Below are 9,472 nucleotides of genomic sequence, written 5' to 3' on the forward strand. Positions count from 1 at the left end.
GAGGCGGAGAGACCGTCTCCCTCGGTGTGAGCGAGGGAGACGGGTGAGTGGCTGAGTGAGGAGAGTGTGAGCTCCTCCTCTATTGTAATCTTTCTGTAATCTCCTCATTGGTATAGTGATAACCGGTTACTCTCCCGTGGACGTAGGCATTGGGCCGAACCACGTAAAATATTGTGTCTCCTTATGTGTGGGTGTGTTTTTCTGCTTGCAATGATTTCTATAAGGTCTTGGGCGGGATCCCAGATCCCAACAGTTTTTGGTTCTCCTCTTTTCTTTTTCTGATTGGTTTCTCACCAACTTTGGCTTGAGCTAGCACATGATTGCGTATCGTGCTTGGTACCAACCTAGTTGGGATTAGGTTGGGGTGCTATGATGCTATTCAGCTCTTGTCTTATTGTAACACATCGATGCATAAATGTTTATCCGTATGATTGAAGACAAAGTTATGATTTTTTATTTTTATTTATTTATTTTAAAACTAATGAGTTAAGGGTTTTGAAAGAGAAACAAAATTAAAGTAGAAGCAATGAGATTACAAAGTTTTGGTTTGGTATATTTGGACTATCAATAAAAGACATATATGTTCTTATCCTAACAAAATATAATTAAATAAAAGACTTGAATTCTAATATAATTAAATAAAAGACTTGAATTCTTTAATACTGTTGGTAAACAAGCAGTAAGATCACTAAAAGGACAACCCTTGAAAAAAATATTTGATTTATTCATTAGAAAGTGACTTCCCATCAACTCTCTTTTTATGTTGAGTTTTATATACTTTAATTATTATTAGGCACCAAGACTTCCTGCCACTCCTTTCCAAGTCTAACATCAGATAAGGCCCTTCTTCCTAGACATAATAGTTTGTTCAAATGCTCAAAATATATATATATACATATATATATTATTCAAGTAACCCCACCGGCCACTTGAAGATCAAAGAACCTATCTTCCTATCTCAATATTATCACCCATCAAATTATGCAAGAATTTTAAAACATAAATTTCAAAATATGATCCAATAATTAAAAATTTTGAAAACATTACGTGCCTAGAAGGGTAGGCCAAGTGGAATCCTGTCCCATGATCTGATTTTTAAAATTAACAATTAAATTATGTGATTGTGATTGCATGAGACTAGACAAATAATTTTGAAATAGAAGATCTTGTGCTCTTGTGGTGATAGGGACAGTCCCTGTTACCTGCATATCAATTAAGTTCAGAAATCAAATAGAGTCCCTAACACCACTACTCTTAACAGCCATTGTTCAAGATCCTTGAATAAACAAAATGGGGTACACAAGGTCCAAGTGGTCATAAGAGGGTGCTTAAGTGCAAGTGAGGTTAAATCTCAAATCGAGTCAATGGAATGACATCAGCCTGTTGTAAGAATCTAACATCTTACCATGTGACTGTGACTAAAAGAAAAGGTCCCACTTCACAAACCCAATGACATTAATTTAACCAACAAATTCCTCAAATAGACGCAGCATTATGTTCATTTTAATAACTAAACAAGAAGATAAATGTTTATCCAGTCCTTTAATATCAATGTCATGTTTTCTAAAGTTACCTTGTGTGGATAATCAATGTACAAGAAGACATGCAGTAGCATAGTAGAGAAAACTCACAAGAAAATAAAACTACCGAACAAATCTTACGCTTAGCCAAAATTATCTGAAGAAAAACATGCTCAACGAATCGCTGCTAACAAAGGCCTCAGAAGTTACAAAATAGACGGATAAACCTGTACCGTTAGCTTTGATGAACAAAAGAGGGGAAAATAAGTGGGGATGAGGTGTTTGCTATGGTGTAGTGAGAGTTTTATAGCCAAACCACACCCTCCCTAAGCCTTCAAAAACGGGACTAAACTGACAAACCTACCTCTTTCTACGAGCGCTGGAACTAGAGTACCGAAACTGAACTACTGCCTTACTTTGGTTCCTTCTCTGGTTTGGGTGCATGCACAAGTTCACTGAAATCTTAACTTACAGCAATTCCTTCCTTCACTTACAGGCTTTCCTAAAAGTCAAAGTCATGATCCTGTCCCTTCAACTATCAGTCCATTGACTAAGAATGGGGTCTGGATCAAGAACTTCACGGAAACAAATTTACGATGACTTTTGACAATGGTTAAGGTAGGCCGTGTGGGTTAGTGGCAGCTGGATTCCTCTAATCAAGTTGACCTCAAACAAGTATTTCAATGAGTATGATGTAACTATGAGATTCCTGGACCCCATATCTGAACACACAGCAATGATATAGCATATCAATAATCTGTGGCTACTTGACCCAGCAATTCAAACTGACAGAAGTTTTCCAAAATAAAGCTTAACAAATTAGCAAAAGCAGCTTCATGATAGGGTAATTATTTCATTTCTAGGTAATATAAAGCATAGTTATTGGTCCACAAGAAAAGGAATGAGAAAACTATTAACCCTCAAATCTGTCTTGAACTTTTCAAGTTGTAACCGGAGTATCAAGCTGCATATGATATCTGGAAACTGGAAGATGTTTCAGAATAGCTGTAAGCCATGGATATCACGAGCCACCATCTGCAGGTTCATTTGCTCTCAATATCATAGAGATCTGATCTGAAGATGTACATCAAGGAAATTACAGAATATTATGTGGACAACCAAATACAAGAGTATATGAACCATTTTTAAATGTTTAGATGCCACAAAGAGAGTTAACATCTCTGATCTTGCATGCGCAGCATTTTATTTTTAATGGCATGTAGTCTACTATGGAACTTAAGAGAGTCCATCCACTTCGGAGAGCACTTTTTTTTTTTTTTTGCCATACGATAGGATGTTAGAGGGTCAGTAAGTTAGATTACAATGAAAGGGTCTCCATCAACTCGAACCCTGAATCTCTAACTTTCTCACCATCCAGGGACAGCTAACATGGACCATTGGGCCGAATGCCCTGTCCCACTTTGGAGAGCACTTAAGCACACTGTTTCTTGAGCAATGTTATTAAAGGCGCGCCTTGGCGTGCGCCTAGGCCCAAGTCCCATCCAAGCCCAAGGTTTGCACCTTGTAGTGTTCTAGGCTAAGCGACTTTGATAAAGCGCGCCTAGGCGTACGCCTAGGCCCAAGTCCCGTCCAAACCCAAGATTTGCGCCTTGTAGTGTTTCAGGCCAGACTTTGATAGCACTTGACTGGCCCAAGGCTTGTGTATTAAGGGGTTTTCTTTATTGTTGCTTTAATTGGTTTTGTTTAAAATCTGACCATTGATTTAATATGGTGTACCTACAGAAGATCCCTACTTTTATTACAGATGCCAATACATTGGGCATTCAACCCCAAATCAATGATAGAAGAAAAATTAGCCATAATTCCTAATCTCCAAAAAAAACTAAATATTTTAACATTTTATTTTGTTTATGTTGAACCCTAAATTATTTACTTATATTAAATTATATTTTTTTTCCCATACAAGGTGCGCCTCACTTCGGTGAATCTTGCACCTCGCCTTGCGCCTTGAGCCAAAGCCCCAGGAGACATTGGCTCTTTGGTGCTCCTATCGCCTTTAATAACACAGCTCTTGAGGAAGGAGCAAGTCAAGCGACCTTGATGAACCCTTAAGTATGGCCTCTAAACCACAGTACTCTAATGATTCTAAGCAATGCGTGCCTAGGCCTCGCTTCTAGCCTGTGAAAACAAAATGATAGCAATGGTTGTAGTGATGATGAATTATTTTAGACTCCTTGATAGAGGATATAAGGCATGGGGGAGTCATGACCCAACAGAAGGTCTTTATGGCCAATCCAAGAGGCGGTGTCAAGCTACTCAAGCCATGTTGCTACTGAGTTGTGGTGGCCAAGCAGAGATACCTTGACTTGACGGAGTGGAATTCATGACCATGCCTTGAAATGACCTATGGGAATGAGGCATAAGGGGGTCATGGTGTGGCAGAGGAGCACTTGGCCAAACTAAGGGATTGTTGAGCCATGTTGCTAGTAGGGTGGCTGAGCGAAAGTGCCTTGGCTTAGTTGAGTATTGCTTTGGACCACGACTTGGGATTCTCATTCTTTGACTCATCCACTCTGTGCATTGGCATGTGATGTGCCTACAGCATCGAGCTCGTTAATGATCTAGTATCCTTTTTTTTTTTTTTTTGTTAAATTGCCACGTTGTCTTATCCGTATTGTCGTACCCATGTTTTGTGTTCAAATCCATGTTTAATAAATAATTTAAGAAGGTTTGCATTGTATTGATCGAGGATTCTTTGGTAATGTCCTTTGCAAAAAGGGCTTTGGTCTTAAATGGGCATGTTAAGTTGGGCAATTAATTATGGCATAAGATTGGACCTGGAAGTTCTGACCTTTTGAAGGGAATTTAAACAGTTCGGAGGGGCTTTCGAGAAATGTGGTGAATGGCGCCCTCATGCTGTTGGATTTTGAGAACAGTAGAACAAATGTTCCCTTGAAGAAAGTAGAGATCCTTATTCTTTTGGCTCAAAGGTAGCTCCAAGTTTTGATATAGCCTTTTGCTCATCTTTGGGAGCTATTGCACTAGTGCATAGTTTTTGAGATCCAGCTTTTGGGTTTTTGTACAGGGTTGGTGTTTTTCCGTACCAACAAGTGATACCCTCAACATAAGGTGTATCATACCTACCACCAACGTCATTCTATGATACATTCCCCAATATATCATTACTACCTCTGTTGTTGCCCATAATACAGACCCCAAGATCTAAATCCTATGACATAAGGGTAGGCATGATACCTCCATTTTGTCAAACCAAGGAGAGTCACCCACCTGTTCCTGGGTAAGCTAGGCTCTAACAGTCCATCATCCTATATAAGGGGACTCCAATGCAAGTGTTGAAGTAAGTTCATCCTTACTCTACTCTTCCAGCAATGGTCCATCTTTTGTTCTACCATCCTCTCTCTCACCAAGGACACCTTAATTCTCTCCTCCTTGGCCTCTAATGACTCTCACGAACTTCCGAGAAGGTATAACTAACCACCTCACTAGCCACCACCCACACTTAGAAATGTCTATGATCACTAATTCTCCTTCTTGCTCTTTTATAACCTCCTCAAGAACCCCCCCCCCCCCCTTCCCTTTTTTCAATACAAGAAAAAACATCATACAAAATTACACTTTAAGGCAATGTTTGTTTGCTGAATTAGGTTGGACGAGATAATGAGTACATGGGATTGAGTGAGTGGGATTACTACTGTGGTGGCATTAGGTCGGAGGTGTAAGGTAAACTGTGTTTGTTTGTGCACTATTATAGTGATATTAATTGATTGAGATTAAATCTATGAAATTATGTAAAAGCCCTCACTATGTAGAAGGTGATTGTTGTTTTTGTAAAGTGAGGGGCAAAATAGTCATTTCACCCCCAATCCCATAAGATTGAATTTGCAATACCACCTCCCCCATGGGATTGCTACTCCCCTCATTGAAGGGTATTCCGAATCCCATGGGACTCCTAGTCTCATCATGGCCATTTCTCAAACCAAACATGTTTCTTGTGAGGCCCACATAATTCGTAATCCAATCTCATAGGCTATGGAGGAAAACAAATAGAGCCAAAGAGGAAGGGAATGGGTAGCAAGGTCATTCAATGTCCCAATCACCAATTGGGACGACCTATTGCTCCCTAACCTCGTCAGGACGTTGACACATTAATTCATTTATTCACAATTTATACGCAACCTAGTAACAAAGGAGCATCAAGTGATAATCTATAAAAATGATAAAGACATTTTAATTAGTCAACTCTGGTTCTCAAGATCATCGAAGTGATATAAAAGTTGTTATCAAGATTCAAGAAAATGCCTTAAAGACTTCTAGGTCATTGTCAAGTGCTTAAATAAATTGAGTGCTTGTTATGTGTGGAATACCAAGAATCTAGCATTTTAAGAGACATTTGTAATCTTATAAATTCATACGAAGATGAGCAATAAGATTAGGTTTTTGATATCCAAGAAATTATCTTGCAGTTGTTCTTGCCTAGAGTGATTGATTCCTTCAGCGTAATCAAGGAAGTGTCCTGGTCACATGAATGATTCTACAATTAGTAGTCTCAAGTGATTCCACTCGTTGAGCAATTTGTGACAAATCAAATCCACTCATTTCTTCTCTTCTTCTTCTCTTTGGCAATGAGCCTCTAAAAAGTGCTCAGTGAGTAACAAGAAGATCCATCTTATAAAGTATGGGTACTTCAACAAACATGCCGTACCTCGTAACGGGTATTTACCGATGTACGATACTTCGTATGGTACTTCTGCATACATACTGGGTACACGAAACACAAAGTCTCAAATTTGTTCATGTCTTGAGACAATCACTTTGTGCACTATGCCAAAAGTTAAGTGTGTACCCAATCTTTTCCCTCCCAAATACACATTAATATGTACTAATTGGGCATTGTTTTCAATTTTTAGCGTATCCAAACGTACCTAATATATACCCAAGACGTACCATACCTTAATCGAAATAATATTTTCTTTTATTGTAGAGATAAAATTCATTTCACTAGGCTTTTCTTTTATTTTTAGTTTTATGCTTAGCATGATTTTAAAATTAAGCTATGGTTTGTAAGTTATTTAATATAATGACATTTAATTTTGGTTTATACCTTTCCTTTTGGCACTAAATGTTAATTGTAGGTTGGATATTAACAAATTAAGTAATTTAATCAATTTTTACATTACTCTAAATTAAAAATAAATATTTTTTTACAAACGTACCAAGCCAATCCTATTTTGTTGGATCGGCGTACCCGTATCATATCAATACCGGTACCCGTACCCCTACCCATGCTTCATGATTCTTATCTCAAGTATGAGAACTAGAGAAAATATTAGCTTAGCACATCACAATATATAGGGATGGAAATTTACACAAACTGAGATGAATATTCCTTTAAGATACGCATCCAAAATCAATGTTATTGTGAAGCTATTTGCACAACCTGAATTGTCTCTAACAAGGTAAGTAGCATGTTGATAAAAATCCAACTTCTATCCAAGTTGGGAAGGTGGGCATTCATAGGTATGTGGCTAGGAGAGGCCCAAAATAAACAGGCCCTCCAGGCAATCATTATTTAGCCCCCATCACCATTGCTGATAAACCCCTTCCAAGACAAAAGCATATCATCAAAAGATGTTTCTCCATCCATCCCTTTGCCCCTCCTTCAAATTATAAAAATTAGAACCTCCTCTTCTTCAACTGAAGATTGGGCATAGGGAAGTCATTTGGTTTTCAGAGCTAAGTGCAAAATTATTGAAAGGTTCTATAGAACCTCTTTTATCTAGCCAATGTCTATATGTGTGTATGTGTGTGTCGCAACAAGAAAAAGTTCAGCACTTGCTTTATGTCCATTTATTTTTTTTGAATGTTGAAATTTTAACATGGAATAACATGTTTGTTTCAACAATTTCTGAAGTTATACCAAAATTTTTTGCATCTACTAAATTAAGTAGTCTAAAGCCCCCATCCATAACATTAGTTTGCCATATTATGACTTCAAAGCCAGCAAGGTTAACATTTAAAATCATACAACCATACATCTAATTGCTTAAAGTAATCCTTTAATCCCAAATATATATATTTGCATTATCATGCTGTATAAAATTGAAATGGGTTATTGTTTAATAACAATGAATTATGAAATATTATAAGCAGACAGTGAATTTGGTCCTTGGGAAACCAGTTAGCAACATGTCTCAGATAACCCTAATCACATTATATCATTTTAGAATAGCATCAACAAAAATAAAAATAAAAAAATAAAAAAATAAAAAATGAAAAACAGTGAATCAAAAAAGGATACATCAAGTAAAAGCCATGAGCAAATGCCCCAGCAAGCACGGCAGTGAACAAACGGTCCCTCAAAACAGGGTTATGTCACAATTGAATTCGAACTGAAAATTGAGAAGGCAAAGATTAAAACACTGAATGAATCAAACCCATTATTAGAAACACACAATGTAGTAAATTTACAATGAACCAACATAAAGAAATTAATAAAAACAAAAATAAAACCAGAACTACTACTTACTGAGAGGAAGAACAGGAGCATAAATTAGGGGAAACAGAAATTTCAAAGGGGATCCTTTGTTTGTTTCCTAGCAGCAGCCTGCCTTGGAAAATAAATTTATTATACATCAAACTTCAGTAAACAAGAGAGAGAGAGAGAGAGAGAGAGAGGATCTGATAAGATATGATTACCAAAAGTACAAACACAATGCATAAAATTAGACATATGATTGAGGAAGTCTGTATATGATTTATTTAGAAAGAACTTACTGGTTGGAGGGATCGGAAGGCGACGCCATTCTAGTTGTAAACCCGGAAAAAAGAGAATGAGAGAGAGAGAGAGAGAGAGAGAGAGAGAGAGAGAGGAGTCGTTTTTGTTGGGCTAACGGCTAAGGAGGCCTCGTATGATTTCGTTGATTCCTTCTCTATGTCGAATGGTCCGCTTCTTCTTTCTATTTACGCCCAATCTCTTAAAATTGTAATCATTCGTACCATTGCCCTTCTTTGCAGATTAAATTTTAAAATTTATAATTTGTTTTTAAAATTATTTTATTTTGTCATAATTAATATACTTTTTAAATTTTTAATGAAATATTAAAATAAAAATTAATGTAAAATAAATTTAAGATGTGAAATTTATTATAAATTAATAATTATATATCAAAAATATTATGTAAAATTAGTGTTATATATTATGCAAATACTTAATAATTATTTAAAAATATTCTTCAATCTATTGATTATTTGTTAATCCGTTAATCTGCCATTTTATTTATAATTTTAGTCTCAAACCACTCAAACTACACCACGCACATCTCTACTCTCTATAATAGCCAAAAAGTTAAAAAATCACTAAGACTATGTTTGGTTTATGGATTTAGAAAGCAGAATGAAAAAGATGTGTGAAATTTGATAAAATATAAGTATATTTTATTTACATTTCACTTACTTTTTCTCTTTTTATTTTCAAATTTCTCATAAAATTCATAAACCAAACACAGCATTAACAAATATACAAAAAAGTTTTTTAAAAAAATGTATCTCTACTTTGGCACGTAATTTCGTAAAACGTCAAAAAATCTTAACAACCATTTGAATTTTTTTTCATCTTATATTTTCAATAAAAAAATCAAAAAATTACTAAAATAATATATTCCAATCCAATCCTACTAAGGATGTAAAAATATTAGTGGGGTCTGCTCATATTTATACTATGTAATGAGAGAATAATTGTTATTCCAAAATTTATCCAATTCAATTTGAGCCTAATCTAGTTATTTCAAATTCTACCTTAAAAGAAATTCAAATTTCAAGTCTGCTCACTTAACACAATAGGTATGATTTATAAATTTTAGAGTAAATTACAAATACATTCTCTGAAGTTTGCTTAAAATATGAATTGTCCCTTGTGGTTTGAAAAATTACAAATATCTCCTTGTCAAAATTTTTTATTTTACAGAATTAAT

At 35.8% G+C, this 9,472-nt stretch overlaps 1 long non-coding RNA gene across 1 annotated transcript; it reads right to left on the reverse strand.

Moving 5' to 3' along the window:
* Window positions 1-2,315: 2,315 nt before the first annotated feature.
* LOC114323871 (uncharacterized) lies at window positions 2,316-8,435 on the reverse strand. The gene is made up of 4 exons (XR_014349437.1): window positions 8,277-8,435; window positions 8,029-8,110; window positions 7,801-7,891; window positions 2,316-2,594 (listed from the first exon to the last, which is right to left on the reverse strand). It is a non-coding gene; the product is annotated as an uncharacterized LOC114323871 (long non-coding RNA).
* Window positions 8,436-9,472: the final 1,037 nt, after the last annotated feature.

This window comes from Camellia sinensis, chromosome 13, assembly GCF_055761805.1.
Source record: "Camellia sinensis isolate YWXY chromosome 13, ASM5576180v1, whole genome shotgun sequence".
NCBI classification, from domain to species: domain Eukaryota; kingdom Viridiplantae; phylum Streptophyta; class Magnoliopsida; order Ericales; family Theaceae; genus Camellia; species Camellia sinensis.